Source organism: Watersipora subatra, chromosome 8 (assembly GCF_963576615.1).
Source record: "Watersipora subatra chromosome 8, tzWatSuba1.1, whole genome shotgun sequence".
In the NCBI taxonomy this organism is placed as follows: domain Eukaryota; kingdom Metazoa; phylum Bryozoa; class Gymnolaemata; order Cheilostomatida; family Watersiporidae; genus Watersipora; species Watersipora subatra.
The window spans coordinates 20,365,212-20,387,586 of record NC_088715.1 but is presented as its reverse complement, the minus strand read 5'-3'; the positions used below and the strand labels follow the sequence as shown (position 1 = coordinate 20,387,586).

Genomic DNA, 22,375 nt, shown 5'->3' with positions numbered 1-22,375 from the left:
AAACTACATGCATATCACTATTAAAATGTTGTATTTAAATCGTTTACACCAGGTGAAAATTCAATTTAAAAAGAGTTTTATTAATTTTATATATACCAAGTAGCTAGTACTTGTGTAGTAAAATCATCACCAAATGCTCATTATTTTACTGTCTCGTGTCTCGAGTCTCGAATTTTTACAAGACAGTGTCTCGAGTCTCGTCTCGAGCTTAAAAAACCTGTCTCGTTCCACCTCTAGTTAATGCTGCCGCTATAGCATTGTACTAGTGTTCTGGTCCACACATGTGGGCGTGGGTTCAAACCCCACTCCTGACAATATATTTTGCTATTATAACACAACTGTCATTCGTGTTACATTGGGTTAAATTTAAGTTCAGCTCTGCTTAATAAGCATATCAGGATGGCCGAGCGGTTTAAGGTGCCAGACTCAAGCGTTAATGCTTGCACTGTAGTAGTGGATTAGTGTTCACGACCACATGTGTGCGTGTGGGTTCAAATCCCACTCCTGATAATATATTTTGCTATTACAAAACAATTTGTATTCGTATTACGTTGCGGGTAATTCAATTTCAGCGTACTTTAACAGTTAGCGTGTCAGGATGGTCGAGCGGTTTAAGGCGCCAGACTTAAGTGTTAATGCTTGCACTGTAGCGGTGAATTAGTGTTCTGGTCCACATGTGTGGGCGTGTATCAAATCCCACTCCTGACAATATGTTTTGTTATGACCACACAATTTGCATTCGTGTTACGTTACATGTAATTCAATTTCATCGTACTTAAGCTGCCAACAATTTTTAACAAACATATTTTGCAATAACACACAGTTTGCATTTGTGTTACATTGTGTGTAAATTAATTTCAGCATACTGAATAAGTGTCTCAGGATAGCAAAGTGATCCAAAGTGCCAGACTTAAGCGTCAATCTTTCCAACTTGGTATTGTACTACTGTTTTGGTCCACAAATGTGGGCATGGGTTCAAACTCCACTCCTGACAATATATTTTTCTATGACAACATTATTTGCATTCGTGTTACGCTACACGTAAGTCAATTTCATCGTACTAAGACAGTCAGCAATTTTTAACAAAATGTTTTGCAATAATACACAATTTGTATTTGTGTTACACTTTGTGTAATGGGTTCAAACCCAACTCCTAACAAAACATTTTGCTATCATAACACAACTTTCATTCATGTTACATAGTGTTAAATTCAATTTCAGCAGTTTATTACGCATGTCAGGATGGCCGAGTGGTCTAAGGCGCCAGACTCAAGTGTTAATGCTTGCACTGTAGCAGTGAATTAGTGTTCTGGTCCACATGTGTGGGCGTGGGTTCAAATCCCACTCCTGACAACAAATTTTGCTATTACCTCACAAATTGCATTCGTGTTACGTTGCGTGTAATTCAATTTCTGCGGACAAACATTCAACAGTTTTAAACAAATATATTTTAAAATACCAGACAATTTCCATTTGTGTTACATTGTGTGTAAATTAATTTCAGCACACTGAATAAGTGTCTCAGGATAGCAAAGTGGTCCAAAGTGCCAGACTTAAGCGTTAATCTTTCCACCTTGGCATCGTACTAGTGTTTTGGTCCACAAATGTGGGCATGGGTTCAAACTCCACTCCTGACAATAGATTTTGCTATGACAACATTATTTGCATTCGTGTTACGCTACACGTAAGTCAATTTCATCGTACTAAGACAGTCAGCAATTTTTAACAAAATGTTTTGCAATAATACACAATTTGTATTTGTGTTACACTTTGTGTAATGGGTTCAAACCCAACTCCTAACAATACATTTTGCTATCATAACACAACTTTCATTCATGTTACACAGTGTTAAATTCAATTTCAGCAGTTTATTACGCATGTCAGGATGGCCGAGTGGTCTAAGGCGCCAGACTCAAGTGTTAATGCTTGCAATGTAGCAGTGAATTAGTGTTCTGGTCCACATGTGTGGGCGTGGGTTCAAATCCCACTCCTGACAACAAATTTTGCTATTACCTCACAAATTGCATTCGTGTTACGTTGCGTGTAATTCAATTTCTGCGGACAAACATTCAACAGTTTTAAACAAATATATTTTAAAATACCAGACAATTTCCATTTGTGTTACATTGTGTGTAATTAAAGTTCAGCATACTGAAAAAGTGTCTCAGAATAGCCGAGTGGCCCAAAGTGCCAGATTTGAGCGTTAATCTTTCCAACTTCGCATTGTACTAGTGTTCTAGTCCACACACGAGGTTGTATGTTCAACTCCCACTCTAAATGCAATATATTTTGCTATTAAAAAACAATTTGCATTCGTAATATGTTGCGGGAAATTCAATTTGAGCGCACTTAAACAGACGGCAGGTTTTGATAGCCGAGTGTTTTTAGGCGCCAGACTTAAGTGTTAATGCTGCCGCTATAGCATTGTACTAGTGTTCTGGTTCACACATGTGGGCGTGGGTTCAAACCCACTGCTGACAATATATTTTGCTAATATAACACAACTGTCATTCGTGTTACATTGTGTTAAATTTAAGTTCAGCTCTGCTTAATAAGCATATCAGGATGGCCGATCGGTCTAAGGTGCCAGACTCAAGCGGTAATGCTTGCACTGTAGTAGTGGATTAGTGTTCTGGACCACATGTGTGCGTGTGGGTTCAAACCCCACTCCTGACAATATATTTTGCTATTACAAAACAATTTGTATTCGTATTACGTTGCGGGTAATTCAACTTCAGCGTACTTTAACAGTTAGCGTGTCAGGATGGCCGAGCGGGCTAAGGCGCCAGACATAAGTGTTAATGCTGCCGCTATAGCATTGTACTAGTGTTCTGGTCCACACATGTGGGCGTGGGTTCAAACCCCACTCCTGACAATATATTTTGCTATTATAACACAACTGTCATTCGTGTTACATTGGGTTAAATTTAAGTTCAGCTCTGCTTAATAAGCATATCAGGATGGCCGAGCGGTTTAAGGTGCCAGACTCAAGCGTTAATGCTTGCACTGTAGTAGTGGATTAGTGTTCACGACCACATGTGTGCGTGTGGGTTCAAATCCCACTCCTGATAATATATTTTGCTATTACAAAACAATTTGTATTCGTATTACGTTGCGGGTAATTCAATTTCAGCGTACTTTAACAGTTAGCGTGTCAGGATGGTCGAGCGGTTTAAGGCGCCAGACTTAAGTGTTAATGCTTGCACTGTAGCGGTGAATTAGTGTTCTGGTCCACATGTGTGGGCGTGTATCAAATCCCACTCCTGACAATATGTTTTGTTATGACCACACAATTTGCATTCGTGTTACGTTACATGTAATTCAATTTCATCGTACTTAAGCTGCCAACAATTTTTAACAAACATATTTTGCAATAACACACAGTTTGCATTTGTGTTACATTGTGTGTAAATTAATTTCAGCATACTGAATAAGTGTCTCAGGATAGCAAAGTGATCCAAAGTGCCAGACTTAAGCGTCAATCTTTCCAACTTGGTATTGTACTACTGTTTTGGTCCACAAATGTGGGCATGGGTTCAAACTCCACTCCTGACAATATATTTTTCTATGACAACATTATTTGCATTCGTGTTACGCTACACGTAAGTCAATTTCATCGTACTAAGACAGTCAGCAATTTTTAACAAAATGTTTTGCAATAATACACAATTTGTATTTGTGTTACACTTTGTGTAATGGGTTCAAACCCAACTCCTAACAATACATTTTGCTATCATAACACAACTTTCATTCATGTTACATAGTGTTAAATTCAATTTCAGCAGTTTATTACGCATGTCAGGATGGCCGAGTGGTCTAAGGCGCCAGACTCAAGTGTTAATGCTTGCACTGTAGCAGTGAATTAGTGTTCTGGTCCACATGTGTGGGCGTGGGTTCAAATCCCACTCCTGACAACAAATTTTACTATTACCTCACAAATTGCATTCGTGTTACGTTGCGTGTAATTCAATTTCTGCGGACAAACATTCAACAGTTTTAAACAAATATATTTTAAAATACCAGACAATTTCCATTTGTGTTACATTGTGTGTAAATTAATTTCAGCACACTGAATAAGTGTCTCAGGATAGCAAAGTGGTCCAAAGTGCCAGACTTAAGCGTTAATCTTTCCACCTTGGCATCGTACTAGTGTTTTGGTCCACAAATGTGGGCATGGGTTCAAACTCCACTCCTGACAATAGATTTTGCTATGACAACATTATTTGCATTCGTGTTACGCTACACGTAAGTCAATTTCATCGTACTAAGACAGTCAGCAATTTTTAACAAAATGTTTTGCAATAATACACAATTTGTATTTGTGTTACACTTTGTGTAATGGGTTGAAACCCAACTCCTAACAATACATTTTGCTATCATAACACAACTTTCATTCATGTTACATAGTGTTAAATTCAATTTCAGCACTTTATTACGCATGTCAGTATGGCCGAGTGGTCTAAGGCGCCAGACTCAAGTGTTAATGCTTGCACTGTAGCAGTGAATTAGTGTTCTGGTCCACATGTGTGGGTGTGGGTTCAAATCCCACTCCTGACAACAAATTTTGCTATTACCTCACAAATTGCATTCGTGTTACGTTGCGTGTAATTCAATTTCTGCGGACAAACATTCAACAGTTTTAAACAAATATATTTTAAAATACCAGACAATTTCCATTTGTGTTACATTGTGTGTAATTAAAGTTCAGCATACTGAAAAAGTGTCTCAGAATAGCCGAGTGGCCCAAAGTGCCAGATTTGAGCGTTAATCTTTCCAACTTCGCATTGTACTAGTGTTCTAGTCCACACACGAGGTTGTATGTTCAACTCCCACTCTAAATGCAATATATTTTGCTATTAAAAAACAATTTGCATTCGTAATATGTTGCGGGAAATTCAATTTGAGCGCACTTAAACAGACGGCAGGTTTGGATAGCCGAGTGTTTTTAGGCGCCAGACTTAAGTGTTAATGCTGCCGCTATAGCATTGTACTAGTGTTCTGGTTCACACATGTGGGCGTGGGTTCAAACCCACTGCTGACAATATATTTTGCTAATATAACACAACTGTAATTCGTGTTACATTGTGTTAAATTTAAGTTCAGCTCTGCTTAATAAGCATATCAGGATGGCCGATCGGTCTAAGGTGCCAGACTCAAGCGGTAATGCTTGCACTGTAGTAGTGGATTAGTGTTCACGACCACATGTGTGCGTGTGGGTTCAAATCCCACTCCTGACAATATATTTTGCTATTACAAAACAATTTGTATTCGTATTACGTTGCGGGTAATTCAATTTCAGCGTACTTTAACAGTTAGCATGTCAGGATGGTCGAGCGGTTTAAGGTGCCAGACTTAAGTGTTAATGCTTGCACTGTAGCAGTGAATTAGTGTTCTGGTCCACATGTGTGGGCGTGGGATCAATTCCCACTCCTGACAATATGTTTTGTTATGACCACACAATTTGCATTCGTGTTACATTACATGTAATTCAATTTCATCGTACTTAAGCTGCCAACAATTTTTAACAAACATATTTTGCAATAACACACAGTTTGCATTTGTGTTACATTGTGTGTAAATTAATTTCAGCATACTGAATAAGTGTCTCAGGATAGCAAAGTGGTCCAAAGTGCCAGACTTAAGCGTCAATCTTTCCAACTTGGAATTGTACTACTGTTTTGGTCCACAAATGTGGGCATGGGTTCAAACTCCACTCCTGACAATATATTTTGCTATTATAACACAACTGTCATTCGTGTTACATTGTGTTAAATTTAAGTTCAGCTCTGCTTAATAAGCGTGTCAGAATGGTCGAGCGGTTTAAGGTGCCAGACTCAAGTGTTAATGCGTCCACTGTAGATGTCTGTTTGTGTTTTGGTCCATATTTGCAGGCGTGGGTTCAAATCCCACTCCTGACAATATGTTTTGTTATGACCACACAATTTGCATTCGTGTTACGTTACATGTAATTCAATTTCATCGTACTTAAGCTGCCAACAATTTTTAACAAACATATTTTGCAATAACACACAGTTTGCATTTGTGTTACATTGTGTGTAAATTAATTTCAGCATACTGAATAAGTGTCTCAGGATAGCAAAGTGATCCAAAGTGCCAGACTTAAGCGTCAATCTTTCCAACTTGGTATTGTACTACTGTTTTGGTCCACAAATGTGGGCATGGGTTCAAACTCCACTCCTGACAATAGATTTTGCTATGACAACATTATTTGCATTCGTGTTACGCTACACGTAAGTCAATTTCATCGTACTAAGACAGTCAGCAATTTTTAACAAAATGTTTTGCAATAATACACAATTTGTATTTGTGTTACACTTTGTGTAATGGGTTCAAACCCAACTCTTAGCAATACATTTTGCTATCATAACACAACTTTCATTCATGTTACATAGTGTTAAATTCAATTTCAGCAGTTTATTACGCATGTCAGGATGGTCGAGTGGTCTAAGGCGCCAGACTCAAGTGTTAATGCTTGCACTGTAGCAGTGAATTAGTGTTCTGGTCCACATGTGTGGGCGTCGGTTCAAATCCCACTCCTGACAACAAATTTTGCTATTACCTCACAAATTGCATTCGTATTACGTTGCGTGTAATTCAATTTCTGCGGACAAACATTCAACAGTTTTAAACAAATATATTTTAAAATACCTGACAATTTCCATTTGTGTTACATTGTGTGTAAATTAATTTCAGCATACTGAATAAGTGTCTCAGGATAGCAAAGTGGTCCAAAGTGCCAGACTTAAGCGTTAATCTTTCCAACTTCGCATTGTACTAGTGTTCTAGTCCACACACGAGGTTGTATGTTCAACTCCCACTCTAAATGCAATATATTTTGCTATTAAAAAACAATTTGCATTCGTAATATGTTGCGGGAAATTCAATTTGAGCGCACTTAAACAGACGGCAGGTTTGGATAGCCGAGTGTTTTTAGGCGCCAGACTTAAGTGTTAATGCTGCCGCTATAGCATTGTACTAGTGTTCTGGTTCACACATGTGGGCGTGGGTTCAAACCCACTGCTGACAATATATTTTGCTAATATAACACAACTGTCATTCGTGTTACATTGTGTTAAATTTAAGTTCAGCTCTGCTTAATAAGCATATCAGGATGGCCGATCGGTCTAAGGTGCCAGACTCAAGCGGTAATGCTTGCACTGTAGTAGTGGATTAGTGTTCTGGACCACATGTGTGCGTGTGGGTTCAAATCCCACTCCTGACAATATATTTTGCTATTACAAAACAATTTGTATTCGTTTTACGTTGCGGGTAATTCAATTTCAGCGTACTTTAACAGTTAGCATGTCAGGATGGTCGAGCGGTTTAAGGTGCCAGACTTAAGTGTTAATGCTTGCACTGTAGCAGTGAATTAGTGTTCTGGTCCACATGTGTGGGCGTGGGATCAATTCCCACTCCTGACAATATGTTTTGTTATGACCACACAATTTGCATTCGTGTTACGTTACATGTAATTCAATTTCATCGTACTTAAGCTGCCAACAATTTTTAACAAACATATTTTGCAATAACACACAGTTTGCATTTGTGTTACATTGTGTGTAAATTAATTTCAGCATACTGAATAAGTGTCTCAGGATAGCAAAGTGGTCCAAAGTGCCAGACTTAAGCGTCAATCTTTCCAACTTGGAATTGTACTACTGTTTTGGTCCACAAATGTGGGCATGGGTTCAAACTCCACTCCTGACAATATATTTTGCTATTATAACACAACTGTCATTCGTGTTACATTGTGTTAAATTTAAGTTCAGCTCTGCTTAATAAGCGTGTCAGAATGGTCGAGCGGTTTAAGGTGCCAGACTCAAGTGTTAATGCGTCCACTGTAGATGTCTGTTTGTGTTTTGGTCCATATTTGCAGGCGTGGGTTCAAATCCCACTCCTGACAATATGTTTTGTTATGACCACACAATTTGCATTCGTGTTACGTTACATGTAATTCAATTTCATCGTACTTAAGCTGCCAACAATTTTTAACAAACATATTTTGCAATAACACACAGTTTGCATTTGTGTTACATTGTGTGTAAATTAATTTCAGCATACTGAATAAGTGTCTCAGGATAGCAAAGTGATCCAAAGTGCCAGACTTAAGCGTCAATCTTTCCAACTTGGTATTGTACTACTGTTTTGGTCCACAAATGTGGGCATGGGTTCAAACTCCACTCCTGACAATAGATTTTGCTATGACAACATTATTTGCATTCGTGTTACGCTACACGTAAGTCAATTTCATCGTACTAAGACAGTCAGCAATTTTTAACAAAATGTTTTGCAATAATACACAATTTGTATTTGTGTTACACTTTGTGTAATGGGTTCAAACCCAACTCTTAGCAATACATTTTGCTATCATAACACAACTTTCATTCATGTTACATAGTGTTAAATTCAATTTCAGCAGTTTATTACGCATGTCAGGATGGTCGAGTGGTCTAAGGCGCCAGACTCAAGTGTTAATGCTTGCACTGTAGCAGTGAATTAGTGTTCTGGTCCACATGTGTGGGCGTCGGTTCAAATCCCACTCCTGACAACAAATTTTGCTATTACCTCACAAATTGCATTCGTATTACGTTGCGTGTAATTCAATTTCTGCGGACAAACATTCAACAGTTTTAAACAAATATATTTTAAAATACCTGACAATTTCCATTTGTGTTACATTGTGTGTAAATTAATTTCAGCATACTGAATAAGTGTCTCAGGATAGCAAAGTGGTCCAAAGTGCCAGACTTAAGCGTTAATCTTTCCACCTTGGCATCGTACTAGTGTTTTGGTCCACAAATGTGGGCATGGGTTCAAACTCCACTCCTGACAATAGATTTTGCTATGACAACATTATTTGCATTCGTGTTACGCTACACGTAAGTCAATTTCATCGTACTAAGACAGTCAGCAATTTTTAACAAAATGTTTTGCAATAATACACAATTTGTATTTGTGTTACACTTTGTGTAATGGGTTGAAACCCAACTCCTAACAATACATTTTGCTATCATAACACAACTTTCATTCATGTTACATAGTGTTAAATTCAATTTCAGCAGTTTATTACGCATGTCAGGATGGCCGAGTGGTCTAAGGCGCCAGACTCAAGTGTTAATGCTTGCACTGTAGCAGTGAATTAGTGTTCTGGTCCACATGTGTGGGCGTGGGTTCAAATCCCACTCCTGACAACAAATTTTACTATTACCTCACAAATTGCATTCGTGTTACGTTGCGTGTAATTCAATTTCTGCGGACAAACATTCAACAGTTTTAAACAAATATATTTTAAAATACCAGACAATTTCCATTTGTGTTACATTGTGTGTAATTAAAGTTCAGCATACTGAAAAAGTGTCTCAGAATAGCCGAGTGGCCCAAAGTGCCAGATGTGAGCGTTGATCTTTCCAACTTCGCATTGTACTAGTGTTCTAGTCCACACACGAGGGTGTACGTTCAACTCCCACTCCAAATGCAATATATTTTGCTATTACAAAACGATTTGTATTCGTATTTTGTTGCGGGTTATTCAATTTCACCGTACTTTAACAGTCAGAAGGTCAGGATGGCCGAGTGGTCTTAGGCGCCAGACTTAAGTATTAATGCTGCCGCTATAGCATTGTACTAGTGTTCTGGTTCACACATGTGGGTGTGGGTTCAAACCCCACTCCTGACAATATATTTTGCTATTATATCACAACTTTCATTCATGTTACATAGTGTTAAATTCAATTTCAGCAGTTTATTACGCATGTCAGGATGGTGGAGTGGTCTAAGGCGCCAGACTCAAGTGTTAATGCTTGCACTGTAGCATTGGATTAGTGTTCTGGCCCACATGTGTAGGCGTGGGTTCAAATCCCACTCCTGATAATATGTTTTGTTATGACCACACAATTTGCATTCGTGTTACGTTACATGTAATTCAATTTCATCGTACTTAAGCTGCCAACAATTTTTAACAAACATATTTTGCAATAACACACAGTTTGCATTTGTGTTACATTGTGTGTAAATTTATTTCAGCATACTGAATAAGTGTCTCAGGATAGCAAAGTGGTCCAAAGTGCCAGACTTAAGCGTCAATCTTTCCAACTTGGCATCGTACTAGTGTTTTGGTCCACAAATGTGGGCATGGGTTCAAACTCCACTCCTGACAATAGATTTTGCTATGACAACATTATTTGCATTCGTGTTACGCTACACGTAAGTCAATTTCATCGTACTAAGACAGTCAGCAATTTTTAACAAAATGTTTTGCAATAATACACAATTTGTATTTGTGTTACAGTTTGTGTAATGGGTTCAAACCCAACTCCTAACAATACATTTTGCTATCATAACACAACTTTCATTCATGTTACATAAAGTTAAATTCAATTTCAGCAGTTTATTACGCATGTCAGGATGGCCGAGTGGTCTAAGGCGCCAGACTCAAGTGTTAATGCTTGCACTGTAGCAGTGAATTAGTGTTCTGGTCCACATGTGTGGGCGTGGGTTCAAATCCCACTCCTGACAACAAATTTTGCTATTACCTCACAAATTGCATTCGTGTTACGTTGCGTGTAATTCAATTCCAGCGGACAAACATTCAACAGTTTTAAACAAATATATTTTGAAATACCATACAATTTCCATTTGTTTTACATTGTGTGTAATTAAAGTTCAGCATACTGAAAAAGTGTCTCAGAATAGCCGAGTGGCCCAAAGTGCCAGATGTGAGCGTTAATCTTTCCAACTTCGCATTGTACTAGTGTTTTAGTCCACACACGAGGTTGTATGTTCAACTCCCACTCCAAATGCAATATATTTTGCTATTAAAAAACAATTTGCATTCGTAATATGTTGCGGGAAATTCAATTTGAGCGCACTTAAACAGACGGCAGGTTTGGATAGCCGAGTGTTCTTAGGCGCCAGACTTAAGTGTTAATGCTGCCGCTATAGCATTGTACTAGTGTTCTGGTTCACACATGTGGGCGTGGGTTCAAACCCACTGCTGACAATATATTTTGCTAATATAACACAACTGTCATTCGTGTTACATTGTGTTAAATTTAAGTTCAGCTCTGCTTAATAAGCATATCAGGATGGCCGATCGGTCTAAGGTGCCAGACTCAAGCGTTAATGCTTGCACTGTAGTAGTGGATTAGTGTTCTGGACCACATGTGTGCGTGTGGGTTCAAACCCCACTCCTGACAATATATTTTGCTATTACAAAACAATTTGTATTCGTATTACGTTGCGGGTAATTCAATTTCAGCGTACTTTAACAGTCAGAAGGTCAGGATGGCCGAGCGGTCTTAGGCGCCAGACTTAAGTGTTAATGCTGCCGCTATAGCATTGCACTAGTGTTCTGGTCCACACATGTGGGCGTGGGTTCAAACCCCACTCCTGACAATATATTTTGCTATTATAACACAACTGACATTCATTTTACATTGGGTTAAATTTAAGTTCAGCTCTGCTTAATAAGCATATCAGGATGGCCGATCGGTCTAAGGTGCCAGACTCCAGCGTTAATGCTTGCATTGTAGTAGTGGATTAGTGTTCACGACCACATGTGTGCGTGTGGGTTCAAACTCCACTCCTGACAATATATTTTGCTATTACAAAACAATTTGTATTCCTATTACGTTGCGGGTAATTCAAATTCAGCGTACTTTAACAGTTAGCGTGTCAGGATGGTCGAGCGGTTCAAGGCGCCAGACTTAAGTGTTAATGCTTGCACTGTAGCAGTGAATTAGTGTTCTGGTCCACATGTGTGGGCGTGGGATCAAATCCCACTCCTGACAATATGTTTTGTTATGACCACACAATTTGCATTCGTGTTACGTTACATGTAATTCAATTTCATCGTACTTAAGCTGCCAACAATTTTTAACAAACATATTTTGCAATAACACACAGTTTGCATTTGTGTTACATTGTGTGTAAATTAATTTCAGCATACTGAATAAGTGTCTCAGGATAGCAAAGTGTTCCAAAGTGCCAGACTTAAGCGTCAATCTTTCCAACTTGGTATTGTACTACTGTTTTGGTCCACAAATGTGGGCATGGGTTCAAACTCCACTCCTGACAATATATTTTCCTATGACAACATTATTTGCATTCGTGTTACGCTACACGTAAGTCAATTTCATCGTACTAAGACAGTCAGCAATTTTTAACAAAATGTTTTGCAATAATACACAATTTGTATTTGTGTTACACTTTGTGTAATGGGTTCAAACCCAACTCCTAACAATACATTTTGCTATCATAACACAACTTTCATTCATGTTACATAGTGTTAAATTCAATTTCAGCAGTTTATTACGCATGTCGGGATGGCCGAGTGGTCTAAGGCGCCAGACTCAAGTGTTAATGCTTGCATTGTAGCAGTGAATTAGTGTTCTTGACACATGTGTGGGTGTTGGGTTCAAATCCCACTCCTGACAACATATTTTGCTATTACCTCACAAATTGCATTCGTGTTACGTTGCGTGTAGTTCAATTTCTGCGGACAAACATTCAACAGTTTTAAACAAATATATTTTAAAATACCAGACAATTTCCATTTGTGTTACATTGTGTGTAAATTAATTTCAGCACACTGAATAAGTGTCTCAGGATAGCAAAGTGGTCCAAAGTGCCAGACTTAAGCGTTAATCTTTCCACCTTGGCATCGTACTAGTGTTCTGGTCCACACATGTGGGCGTGGGTTCAAACCCCACTCCTGACAATATATTTTGCTATTATAACACAACTTTCATTCATGTTACATAGTGTTAAATTCAATTTCAGCAGTTTATTACGCATGTCAGGATGGTGGAGTGGTCTAAGGCGCCAGACTCAAGTGTTAATGCTTGCACTGTAGCATTGGATTAGTGTTCTGGCCCACATGTGTAGGCGTGGGTTCAAATCCCACTCCTGATAATATGTTTTGTTATGACCACACAATTTGCATTCGTGTTACGTTACATGTAATTCAATTTCATCGTACTTAAGCTGCCAACAATTTTTAACAAACATATTTTGCAATAACACACAGTTTGCATTTGTGTTACATTGTGTGTAAATTAATTTCAGCATACTGAATAAGTGTCTCAGGATAGCAAAGTGGTCCAAAGTGCCAGACTTAAGCGTCAATCTTTCCAACTTGGCATTGTACTAGTGTTTTGGTCCACAAATGTGGGCATGGGTTCAAACTCCACTCCTGACAATAGATTTTGCTATGACAACATTATTTGCATTCGTGTTACGCTACACGTAAGTCAATTTCATCGTACTAAGACAGTCAGCAATTTTTAACAAAATGTTTTGCAATAATACACAATTTGTATTTGTGTTACACTTTGTGTAATGGGTTCAAACCCAACTCCTAACAATACATTTTGCTATCATAACACAACTTTCATTCATGTTACATAGTGTTAAATTCAATTTCAGCAGTTTATTACGCATGTCAGGATGGCCGAGTGGTCTAAGGCGCCAGACTCAAGTGTTAATGCTTGCATTGTAGCAGTGAATTAGTGTTCTTGACCACATGTGTGGGTGTTGGGTTCAAATCCCACTCCTGACAGCATATTTTGCTATTACCTCACAAATTGCATTCGTGTTACGTTGCGTGTAGTTCAATTTCTGCGGACAAACATTCAACAGTTTTAAACAAATATATTTTAAAATACCAGACAATTTCCATTTGTGTTACATTGTGTGTAATTAAAGTTCAGCATACTGAAAAAGTGTCTCAGAATAGCCGACTGGCCCAAAGTGCCAGATGTGAGCGTTAATCTTTCCAACTTCGCATTGTACTAGTGTTCTAGTCCACACACGACGGTGTATGTTCAACTCTCACTCCAAATGCAATATATTTTGCTATTACAAAACAATTTGAATTCGTAATATGTTGCGGGAAATTCAATTTGAGCGCACTTAAACAGACGGCAGGTTTGGATAGCCGAGTGGTCTTAGGCGCCAGATTTAAGTGTTAATGCTGCCGCTATAGCATTGTACTAATGTTCTGGTTTACACATGTGGGCGTGGGTTCAAACCCCACTGCTGACAATATATTTTGCTAATATAACACAACTGTCATTCCTGTTACATTGCGTTAAATTTAAGTTAAGCTCTGCTTAATAAGCGTGTCAGAATGGTCGAGCGGTTTAAGGTGCCAGACTCAAGTGTTAATGCGTCCACTGTAGATGTCTGTTTGTGTTTTGGTCCACATTTGCAGGTGTGGGTTCAAATCCCACTCCTGACAATATGTTTTGTTATGGCCACACAATTTGCATTCGTGTTACGTTACATGTAATTCAATTTCATCGTACTAAAGCAGCCAACAATTTTTTACAAATATATTTTGCTATTACAAAACAATTTGTATTCGTAATATGTTGCGGGAAATTCAATTTCAGCGCACTTAAACAGACGGTAGGTTTGGATAGCCGAGTGGTCTTAGGCGCCAGACTTAAGTGTTAATGCTGCCGCTATAGCATTGTACTAGTGTTCTGGTTCACACATGTGGGCGTGGGTTCAAACCCCACTGCTGACAATATATTTTGCTAATATAACACAACTGTCATTCGTGTTACATTGTGTTAAATTTAAGTTAAGCTCTGCTTAATAAGCGTGTCAGAATGATCGAGCGGTTTAAGGCGCCAGACTCAAGTGTTAATGCGTCCACTGTAGATGTCTGATTGTGTTTTGGTCCATATTTGCAGGCGTGGGTTCAAATCCCACTCCTGACAATATGTTTTGTTATGACCACACAATTTGCATTCGTGTTACGTTACATGTAATTCAATTTCATCGTACTTAAGCTGCCAACAATTTTTAACAAACATATTTTGCAATAACACACAGTTTGCATTTGTGTTACATTGTGTGTAAATTAATTTCAGCATACTGAATAAGTGTCTCAGGATAGCAAAGTGGTCCAAAGTGCCAGACTTAAGCGTCAATCTTTCCAACTTGGAATTGTACTAGTGTTTTGGTCCACAAATGTGGGCATGGGTTCAAACTCCACTCCTGACAATAGATTTTGCTATGACAACATTATTTGCATTCGTGTTACGCTACACGTAAGTCAATTTCATCGTACTAAGACAGTCGGCAATTTTTAACAAAATGTTTTGCAATAATACACAATTTGTATTTGTGTTACACTTTGTGTAATGGGTTGAAACCCAACTCCTAACAATACATTTTGCTATCATAACACAACTTTCATTCATGTTACATAGAGTTAAATTCAATTTCAGCAGTTTATTACGCATGTCAGGATGGCCGAGTGGTCTAAGGCGCCAGACTCAAGTGTTAATGCTTGCACTGTAGCAGTGAATTAGTGTTCTGGTCCACATGTGTGGGCGTGGGTTCAAATCCCACTCCTGACAACAAATTTTGCTATTACCTCACAAATTGCATTCGTGTTACGTTGTGTATAATTCAATTCCAGCGGACAAACATTCAACAGTTTTAAACAAATATATTTTGAAATACCATACAATTTCCATTTGTTTTACATTGTGTGTAATTAAAGTTCAGCATACTGAAAAAGTGTCTCAGAATAGCCGAGTGGCCCAAAGTGCCAGATGTGAGCGTTAATCTTTCCAACTTCGCATTGTACTAGTGTTCTAGTCCACACACGAGGTTGTATGTTCAACTCCCACTCTAAATGCAATATATTTTGCTATTAAAAAACAATTTGCATTCGTAATATGTTGCGGGAAATTCAATTTGAGCGCATTTAAACAGACGGCAGGTTTGGATAGCCGAGTGTTCTTAGGCGCCAGACTTAAGTGTTAATGCTGCCGCTATAGCATTGTACTAGTGTTCTGGTTCACACATGTGGGCGTGGGTTCAAACCCACTGCTGACAATATATTTTGCTAATATAACACAACTATCATTCGTGTTACATTGTGTTAAATTTAAGTTCAGCTCTGCGTAATAAGCATATCAGGATGGCCGATCGGTCTAAGGTGCCAGACTCAAGCGTTAATGCTTGCACTGTAGTAGTAGATTAGTGTTCTGGACCACATGTGTGCGTGTGGGTTCAAACCCCACTCCTGACAATATATTTTGCTATTACAAAACAATTTATATTCGTATTACGTTGCGGGTAATTCAACTTCAGCGTACTTTAACAGTTAGCGTGTCAGGATGGCCGAGCGGGCTAAGGCGCCAGACATAAGTGTTAATGCTGCCGCTATAGCATTGTACTAGTGTTCTGGTCCACACATGTGGGCGTGGGTTCAAACCCCACTCCTGACAATATATTTTGCTATTATAACACAACTGTCATTCGTGTTACATTGGGTTAAATTTAAGTTCAGCTCTGCTTAATAAGCATATCAGGATGGCCGAGCGGTTTAAGGTGCCAGACTCAAGCGTTAATGCTTGCACTGTAGTAGTGGATTAGTGTTCACGACCACATATGTGCGTGTGGGTTCAAATCCCACTCCTGATAATATATTTTGCTATTACAAAACAATTTGTATTCGTATTACGTTGCGGGTAATTCAATTTCAGCGTACTTTAACAGTTAGCGTGTCAGGATGGTCGAGCGGTTTAAGGCGCCAGACTTAAGTGTTAATGCTTGCACTGTAGCGGTGAATTAGTGTTCTGGTCCACATGTGTGGGCGTGTATCAAATCCCACTCCTGACAATATGTTTTGTTATGACCACACAATTTGCATTCGTGTTACGTTACATGTAATTCAATTTCATCGTACTTAAGCTGCCAACAATTTTTAACAAACATATTTTGCAATAACACACAGTTTGCATTTGTGTTACATTGTGTGTAAATTAATTTCAGCATACTGAATAAGTGTCTCAGGATAGCAAAGTGGTCCAAAGTGCCAGACTTAAGCGTCAATCTTTCCAACTTGGAATTGTACTACTGTTTTGGTCCACAAATGTGGGCATGGGTTCAAACTCCACTCCTGACAATATATTTTGCTATTATAACACAACTGTCATTCGTGTTACATTGTGTTAAATTTAAGTTCAGCTCTGCTTAATAAGCGTGTCAGAATGGTCGAGCGGTTTAAGGCGCCAGACTCAAGTGTTAATGCGTCCACTGTAGATGTCTGTTTGTGTTTTGGTCCATATTTGCAGGCGTGGGTTCAAATCCCACTCCTGACAATATGTTTTGTTATGACCACACAATTTGCATTCGTGTTACGTTACATGTAATTCAATTTCATCGTACTTAAGCTGCCAACAATTTTTAACAAACATATTTTGCAATAACACACAGTTTGCATTTGTGTTACATTGTGTGTAAATTAATTTCAGCATACTGAATAAGTGTCTCAGGATAGCAAAGTGATCCAAAGTGCCAGACTTAAGCGTCAATCTTTCCAACTTGGTATTGTACTACTGTTTTGGTCCACAAATGTGGGCATGGGTTCAAACTCCACTCCTGACAATAGATTTTGCTATGACAACATTATTTGCATTCGTGTTACGCTACACGTAAGTCAATTTCATCGTACTAAGACAGTCAGCAATTTTTAACAAAATGTTTTGCAATAATACACAATTTGTATTTGTGTTACACTTTGTGTAATGGGTTCAAACCCAACTCCTAACAATACATTTTGCTATCATAACACAACTTTCATTCATGTTACATAGAGTTAAATTCAATTTCAGCAGTTTATTACGCATGTCAGGATGGCCGAGTGGTCTAAGGCGCCAGACTCAAGTGTTAATGCTTGCACTGTAGCAGTGAATTAGTGTTCTGGTCCACATGTGTGGGCGTGGGTTCAAATCCCACTCCTGACAACAAATTTTACTATTACCTCACAAATTGCATTCGTGTTACGTTGCGTGTAATTCAATTTCTGCGGACAAACATTCAACAGTTTTAAACAAATATATTTTAAAATACCAGACAATTTCCATTTGTGTTACATTGTGTGTAAATTAATTTCAGCACACTGAATAAGTGTCTCAGGATAGCAAAGTGGTCCAAAGTGCCAGACTTAAGCGTTAATCTTTCCACCTTGGCATCGTACTAGTGTTTTGGTCCACAAATGTGGGCATGGGTTCAAACTCCACTCCTGACAATAGATTTTGCTATGACAACATTATTTGCATTCGTGTTACGCTACACGTAAGTCAATTTCATCGTACTAAGACAGTCAGCAATTTTTAACAAAATGTTTTGCAATAATACACAATTTGTATTTGTGTTACACTTTGTGTAATGGGTTGAAACCCAACTCCTAACAATACATTTTGCTATCATAACACAACTTTCATTCATGTTACATAGTGTTAAATTCAATTTCAGCAGTTTATTACGCATGTCGGGATGGCCGAGTGGTCTAAGGCGCCAGACTCAAGTGTAATGCTTGCATTGTAGCAGTGAATTAGTGTTCTTGACACATGTGTGGGTGTTGGGTTCAAATCCCACTCCTGACAACATATTTTGCTATTACCTCACAAATTGCATTCGTGTTACGTTGCGTGTAGTTCAATTTCTGCGTGTAGTTCAATTTCAACAGTTTTAAACAAATATATTTTAAAATACCAGACAATTTCCATTTGTGTTACATTGTGTGTAAATTAATTTCAGCACACTGAATAAGTGTCTCAGGATAGCAAAGTGGTCCAAAGTGCCAGACTTAAGCGTTAATCTTTCCACCTTGGCATCGTACTAGTGTTCTGGTCCACACATGTGGGCATGGGTTCAAACCCCACTCCTGACAATATATTTTGCTATTATAACACAACTTTCATTCATGTTACATAGTGTTAAATTCAATTTCAGCAGTTTATTACGCATGTCAGGATGGTGGAGTGGTCTAAGGCGCCAGACTCAAGTGTTAATGCTTGCACTGTAGCATTGGATTAGTGTTCTGGCCCACATGTGTAGGTGTGGGTTCAAATCCCACTCCTGATAATATGTTTTGTTATGACCACACAATTTGCATTCGTGTTACGTTACATGTAATTCAATTTCATCGTACTTAAGCTGCCAACAATTTTTAACAAACATATTTTGCAATAACACACAGTTTGCATTTGTGTTACATTGTGTGTAAATTAATTTCAGCATACTGAATAAGTGTCTCAGGATAGCAAAGTGGTCCAAAGTGCCAGACTTAAGCGTCAATCTTTCCAACTTGGCATTGTACTAGTGTTTTGGTCCACAAATGTGGGCATGGGTTCAAACTCCACTCCTGACAATAGATTTTGCTATGACAACATTATTTGCATTCGTGTTACGCTACACGTAAGTCAATTTCATCGTACTAAGACAGTCAGCAATTTTTAACAAAATGTTTTGCAATAATACACAATTTGTATTTGTGTTACACTTTGTGTAATGGGTTCAAACCCAACTCCTAACAATACATTTTGCTATCATAACACAACTTTCATTCATGTTACATAGTGTTAAATTCAATTTCAGCAGTTTATTACGCATGTCAGGATGGCCGAGTGGTCTAAGGCGCCAGACTCAAGTGTTAATGCTTGCATTGTAGCAGTGAATTAGTGTTCTTGACCACATGTGTGGGTGTTGGGTTCAAATCCCACTCCTGACAACATATTTTGCTATTACCTCACAAATTGCATTCGTGTTACGTTGCGTGTAGTTCAATTTCTGCGGACAAACATTCAACAGTTTTAAACAAATATATTTTAAAATACCAGACAATTTCCATTTGTGTTACATTGTGTGTAATTAAAGTTCAGCATACTGAAAAAGTGTCTCAGAATAGCCGACTGGCCCAAAGTGCCAGATGTGAGCGTTAATCTTTCCAACTTCGCATTGTACTAGTGTTCTAGTCCACACACGACGGTGTATGTTCAACTCCCACTCCAAATGCAATATAATTTGCTATTACAAAACAATTTGAATTCGTAATATGTTGCGGGAAATTCAATTTCAGCGCACTTAAACAGACGGCAGGTTTGGATAGCCGAGTGGTCTTAGGCGCCAGATTTAAGTGTTAATGCTGCCGCTATAGCATTGTACTAATGTTCTGGTTTACACATGTGGGCGTGGGTTCAAACCCCACTGCTGACAATATATTTTGCTAATATAACACAACTGTCATTCCTGTTACATTGCGTTAAATTTAAGTTAAGCTCTGCTTAATAAGCGTGTCAGAATGGTCGAGCGGTTGAAGGTGCCAGACTCAAGTGTTAATGCGTCCACTGTAGATGTCTGTTTGTGTTTTGGTCCACATTTGCAGGTGTGGGTTCAAATCCCACTCCTGACAATATGTTTTGTTATGGCCACACAATTTGCATTCGTGTTACGTTACATGTAATTCAATTTCATCGTACTAAAGCAGCCAACAATTTTTTACAAATATATTTTGCTATTACAAAACAATTTGTATTCGTAATATGTTGCGGGAAATTCAATTTCAGCGCACTTAAACAGACGGTAGGTTTGGATAGCCGAGTGGTCTTAGGCGCCAGACTTAAGTGTTAATGCTGCCGCTATAGCATTGTACTAGTGTTCTGGTTCACACATGTGGGCGTGGGTTCAAACCCCACTGCTGACAATATATTTTGCTAATATAACACAACTGTCATTCGTGTTACATTGTGTTAAATTTAAGTTAAGCTCTGCTTAATAAGCGTGTCAGAATGGTCGAGCGGTTTAAGGCGCCAGACTCAAGTGTTAATGCGTCCACTGTAGATGTCTGATTGTGTTTTGGTCCATATTTGCAGGCGTGGGTTCAAATCCCACTCCTGACAATATGTTTTGTTATGACCACACAATTTGCATTCGTGTTACGTTACATGTAATTCAATTTCATCGTACTTAAGCTGCCAACAATTTTTAACAAACATATTTTGCAATAACACACAGTTTGCATTTGTGTTACATTGTGTGTAAATTAATTTCAGCATACTGAATAAGTGTCTCAGGATAGCAAAGTGGTCCAAAGTGCCAGACTTAAGCGTCAATCTTTCCAACTTGGAATTGTACTAGTGTTTTGGTCCACAATTGTGGGCATGGGTTCAAACTCCACTCCTGACAATAGATTTTGCTATGACAACATTATTTGCATTCGTGTTACGCTACACGTAAGTCAATTTCATCGTACTAAGACAGTCGGCAATTTTTAACAAAATGTTTTGCAATAATACACAATTTGTATTTGTGTTACACTTTGTGTAATGGGTTGAAACCCAACTCCTAACAATACATTTTGCTATCATAACACAACTTTCATTCATGTTACATAGAGTTAAATTCAATTTCAGCAGTTTATTACGCATGTCAGGATGGCCGAGTGGTCTAAGGCGCCAGACTCAAGTGTTAATGCTTGCACTGTAGCAGTGAATTAGTGTTCTGGTCCACATGTGTGGGCGTGGGTTCAAATCCCACTCCTGACAACAAATTTTGCTATTACCTCACAAATTGCATTCGTGTTACGTTGCGTATAATTCAATTCCAGCGGACAAACATTCAACAGTTTTAAACAAATATATTTTGAAATACCATACAATTTCCATTTGTTTTACATTGTGTGTAATTAAAGTTCAGCATACTGAAAAAGTGTCTCAGAATAGCCGAGTGGCCCAAAGTGCCAGATGTGAGCGTTAATCTTTCCAACTTCGCATTGTACTAGTGTTCTAGTCCACACACGAGGTTGTATGTTCAACTCTCACTCCAAATGCAATATATTTTGCTATTAAAAAACAATTTGCATTCGTAATATGTTGCGGGAAATTCAATTTGAGCGCACTTAAACAGACGGCAGGTTTGGATAGCCGAGTGTTCTTAGGCGCCAGACTTAAGTGTTAATGCTGCCGCTATAGCATTGTACTAGTGTTCTGGTTCACACATGTGGGCGTGGGTTCAAACCCACTGCTGACAATATATTTTGCTAATATAACACAACTGTCATTCGTGTTACATTGTGTTAAATTTAAGTTCAGCTCTGCTTAATAAGCATATCAGGATGGCCGATCGGTCTAAGGTGCCAGACTCAAGCGTTAATGTTTGCACTGTAGTAGTGGATTAGTGTTCTGGACCACATGTGTGCGTGTGGGTTCAAACTCCACTCCTGACAATATAATTTGCTATTACAAAACAATTTGTATTCGTATTACGTTGCGGGTAATTCAATTTCAGCGTACTTTAACAGTCAGAAGGTCAGGATGGCCGAGCGGTCTAAGGCGCCAGACTTAAGTGTTAATGCTGCCGCTATAGCATTGTACTAGTGTTCTGGTCCACACATGTGGGCGTGGGTTCAAACCCCACTCCTGACAATATATTTTGCTATTATAACACAACTGACATTCATTTTACATTGGGTTAAATTTAAGTTCAGCTCTGCTTAATAAGCATATCAGGATGGCCGATCGGTCTAAGGTGCCAGACTCAAGCGTTA

At 38.5% G+C, this 22,375-nt stretch overlaps 23 non-coding genes across 23 annotated transcripts; all 23 read left to right on the top strand.

Moving 5' to 3' along the window:
* Nucleotides 1-1,236: 1,236 nt before the first annotated feature.
* Trnal-caa (transfer RNA leucine (anticodon CAA)) lies at nucleotides 1,237-1,353 on the top strand. Its single transcript has 2 exons — nucleotides 1,237-1,274; nucleotides 1,308-1,353. It is a non-coding gene; the product is annotated as a tRNA-Leu (tRNA).
* A 526-nt stretch (nucleotides 1,354-1,879) lies between these two features.
* Trnal-caa (transfer RNA leucine (anticodon CAA)) lies at nucleotides 1,880-1,996 on the top strand. Its single transcript has 2 exons — nucleotides 1,880-1,917; nucleotides 1,951-1,996. It is a non-coding gene; the product is annotated as a tRNA-Leu (tRNA).
* A 762-nt stretch (nucleotides 1,997-2,758) lies between these two features.
* Nucleotides 2,759-2,875, top strand: Trnal-uaa (transfer RNA leucine (anticodon UAA)). Its single transcript has 2 exons — nucleotides 2,759-2,796; nucleotides 2,830-2,875. It is a non-coding gene; the product is annotated as a tRNA-Leu (tRNA).
* A 922-nt stretch (nucleotides 2,876-3,797) lies between these two features.
* Trnal-caa (transfer RNA leucine (anticodon CAA)) lies at nucleotides 3,798-3,914 on the top strand. Its single transcript has 2 exons — nucleotides 3,798-3,835; nucleotides 3,869-3,914. It is a non-coding gene; the product is annotated as a tRNA-Leu (tRNA).
* A 526-nt stretch (nucleotides 3,915-4,440) lies between these two features.
* Nucleotides 4,441-4,557, top strand: Trnal-caa (transfer RNA leucine (anticodon CAA)). Its single transcript has 2 exons — nucleotides 4,441-4,478; nucleotides 4,512-4,557. It is a non-coding gene; the product is annotated as a tRNA-Leu (tRNA).
* A 762-nt stretch (nucleotides 4,558-5,319) lies between these two features.
* On the top strand, nucleotides 5,320-5,436 carry Trnal-uaa (transfer RNA leucine (anticodon UAA)). The gene is made up of 2 exons: nucleotides 5,320-5,357; nucleotides 5,391-5,436. It is a non-coding gene; the product is annotated as a tRNA-Leu (tRNA).
* A 1,010-nt stretch (nucleotides 5,437-6,446) lies between these two features.
* On the top strand, nucleotides 6,447-6,563 carry Trnal-caa (transfer RNA leucine (anticodon CAA)). Its single transcript has 2 exons — nucleotides 6,447-6,484; nucleotides 6,518-6,563. It is a non-coding gene; the product is annotated as a tRNA-Leu (tRNA).
* A 762-nt stretch (nucleotides 6,564-7,325) lies between these two features.
* Trnal-uaa (transfer RNA leucine (anticodon UAA)) lies at nucleotides 7,326-7,442 on the top strand. Its single transcript has 2 exons — nucleotides 7,326-7,363; nucleotides 7,397-7,442. It is a non-coding gene; the product is annotated as a tRNA-Leu (tRNA).
* A 1,010-nt stretch (nucleotides 7,443-8,452) lies between these two features.
* On the top strand, nucleotides 8,453-8,569 carry Trnal-caa (transfer RNA leucine (anticodon CAA)). The gene is made up of 2 exons: nucleotides 8,453-8,490; nucleotides 8,524-8,569. It is a non-coding gene; the product is annotated as a tRNA-Leu (tRNA).
* Nucleotides 8,570-9,095: 526 nt separating this feature from the next.
* On the top strand, nucleotides 9,096-9,212 carry Trnal-caa (transfer RNA leucine (anticodon CAA)). Its single transcript has 2 exons — nucleotides 9,096-9,133; nucleotides 9,167-9,212. It is a non-coding gene; the product is annotated as a tRNA-Leu (tRNA).
* Nucleotides 9,213-9,580: 368 nt separating this feature from the next.
* On the top strand, nucleotides 9,581-9,697 carry Trnal-uaa (transfer RNA leucine (anticodon UAA)). Its single transcript has 2 exons — nucleotides 9,581-9,618; nucleotides 9,652-9,697. It is a non-coding gene; the product is annotated as a tRNA-Leu (tRNA).
* A 722-nt stretch (nucleotides 9,698-10,419) lies between these two features.
* Trnal-caa (transfer RNA leucine (anticodon CAA)) lies at nucleotides 10,420-10,536 on the top strand. Its single transcript has 2 exons — nucleotides 10,420-10,457; nucleotides 10,491-10,536. It is a non-coding gene; the product is annotated as a tRNA-Leu (tRNA).
* Nucleotides 10,537-11,298: 762 nt separating this feature from the next.
* Trnal-uaa (transfer RNA leucine (anticodon UAA)) lies at nucleotides 11,299-11,415 on the top strand. Its single transcript has 2 exons — nucleotides 11,299-11,336; nucleotides 11,370-11,415. It is a non-coding gene; the product is annotated as a tRNA-Leu (tRNA).
* Nucleotides 11,416-11,693: 278 nt separating this feature from the next.
* Nucleotides 11,694-11,810, top strand: Trnal-uaa (transfer RNA leucine (anticodon UAA)). The gene is made up of 2 exons: nucleotides 11,694-11,731; nucleotides 11,765-11,810. It is a non-coding gene; the product is annotated as a tRNA-Leu (tRNA).
* Nucleotides 11,811-12,338: 528 nt separating this feature from the next.
* On the top strand, nucleotides 12,339-12,455 carry Trnal-caa (transfer RNA leucine (anticodon CAA)). Its single transcript has 2 exons — nucleotides 12,339-12,376; nucleotides 12,410-12,455. It is a non-coding gene; the product is annotated as a tRNA-Leu (tRNA).
* Nucleotides 12,456-13,461: 1,006 nt separating this feature from the next.
* Trnal-caa (transfer RNA leucine (anticodon CAA)) lies at nucleotides 13,462-13,579 on the top strand. Its single transcript has 2 exons — nucleotides 13,462-13,499; nucleotides 13,533-13,579. It is a non-coding gene; the product is annotated as a tRNA-Leu (tRNA).
* A 1,696-nt stretch (nucleotides 13,580-15,275) lies between these two features.
* Trnal-caa (transfer RNA leucine (anticodon CAA)) lies at nucleotides 15,276-15,392 on the top strand. The gene is made up of 2 exons: nucleotides 15,276-15,313; nucleotides 15,347-15,392. It is a non-coding gene; the product is annotated as a tRNA-Leu (tRNA).
* A 762-nt stretch (nucleotides 15,393-16,154) lies between these two features.
* Trnal-uaa (transfer RNA leucine (anticodon UAA)) lies at nucleotides 16,155-16,271 on the top strand. Its single transcript has 2 exons — nucleotides 16,155-16,192; nucleotides 16,226-16,271. It is a non-coding gene; the product is annotated as a tRNA-Leu (tRNA).
* Nucleotides 16,272-17,675: 1,404 nt separating this feature from the next.
* On the top strand, nucleotides 17,676-17,792 carry Trnal-caa (transfer RNA leucine (anticodon CAA)). The gene is made up of 2 exons: nucleotides 17,676-17,713; nucleotides 17,747-17,792. It is a non-coding gene; the product is annotated as a tRNA-Leu (tRNA).
* A 526-nt stretch (nucleotides 17,793-18,318) lies between these two features.
* Nucleotides 18,319-18,434, top strand: Trnal-caa (transfer RNA leucine (anticodon CAA)). Its single transcript has 2 exons — nucleotides 18,319-18,356; nucleotides 18,389-18,434. It is a non-coding gene; the product is annotated as a tRNA-Leu (tRNA).
* Nucleotides 18,435-19,443: 1,009 nt separating this feature from the next.
* Trnal-caa (transfer RNA leucine (anticodon CAA)) lies at nucleotides 19,444-19,561 on the top strand. Its single transcript has 2 exons — nucleotides 19,444-19,481; nucleotides 19,515-19,561. It is a non-coding gene; the product is annotated as a tRNA-Leu (tRNA).
* Nucleotides 19,562-21,257: 1,696 nt separating this feature from the next.
* On the top strand, nucleotides 21,258-21,374 carry Trnal-caa (transfer RNA leucine (anticodon CAA)). The gene is made up of 2 exons: nucleotides 21,258-21,295; nucleotides 21,329-21,374. It is a non-coding gene; the product is annotated as a tRNA-Leu (tRNA).
* A 762-nt stretch (nucleotides 21,375-22,136) lies between these two features.
* Nucleotides 22,137-22,253, top strand: Trnal-uaa (transfer RNA leucine (anticodon UAA)). Its single transcript has 2 exons — nucleotides 22,137-22,174; nucleotides 22,208-22,253. It is a non-coding gene; the product is annotated as a tRNA-Leu (tRNA).
* Nucleotides 22,254-22,375: the final 122 nt, after the last annotated feature.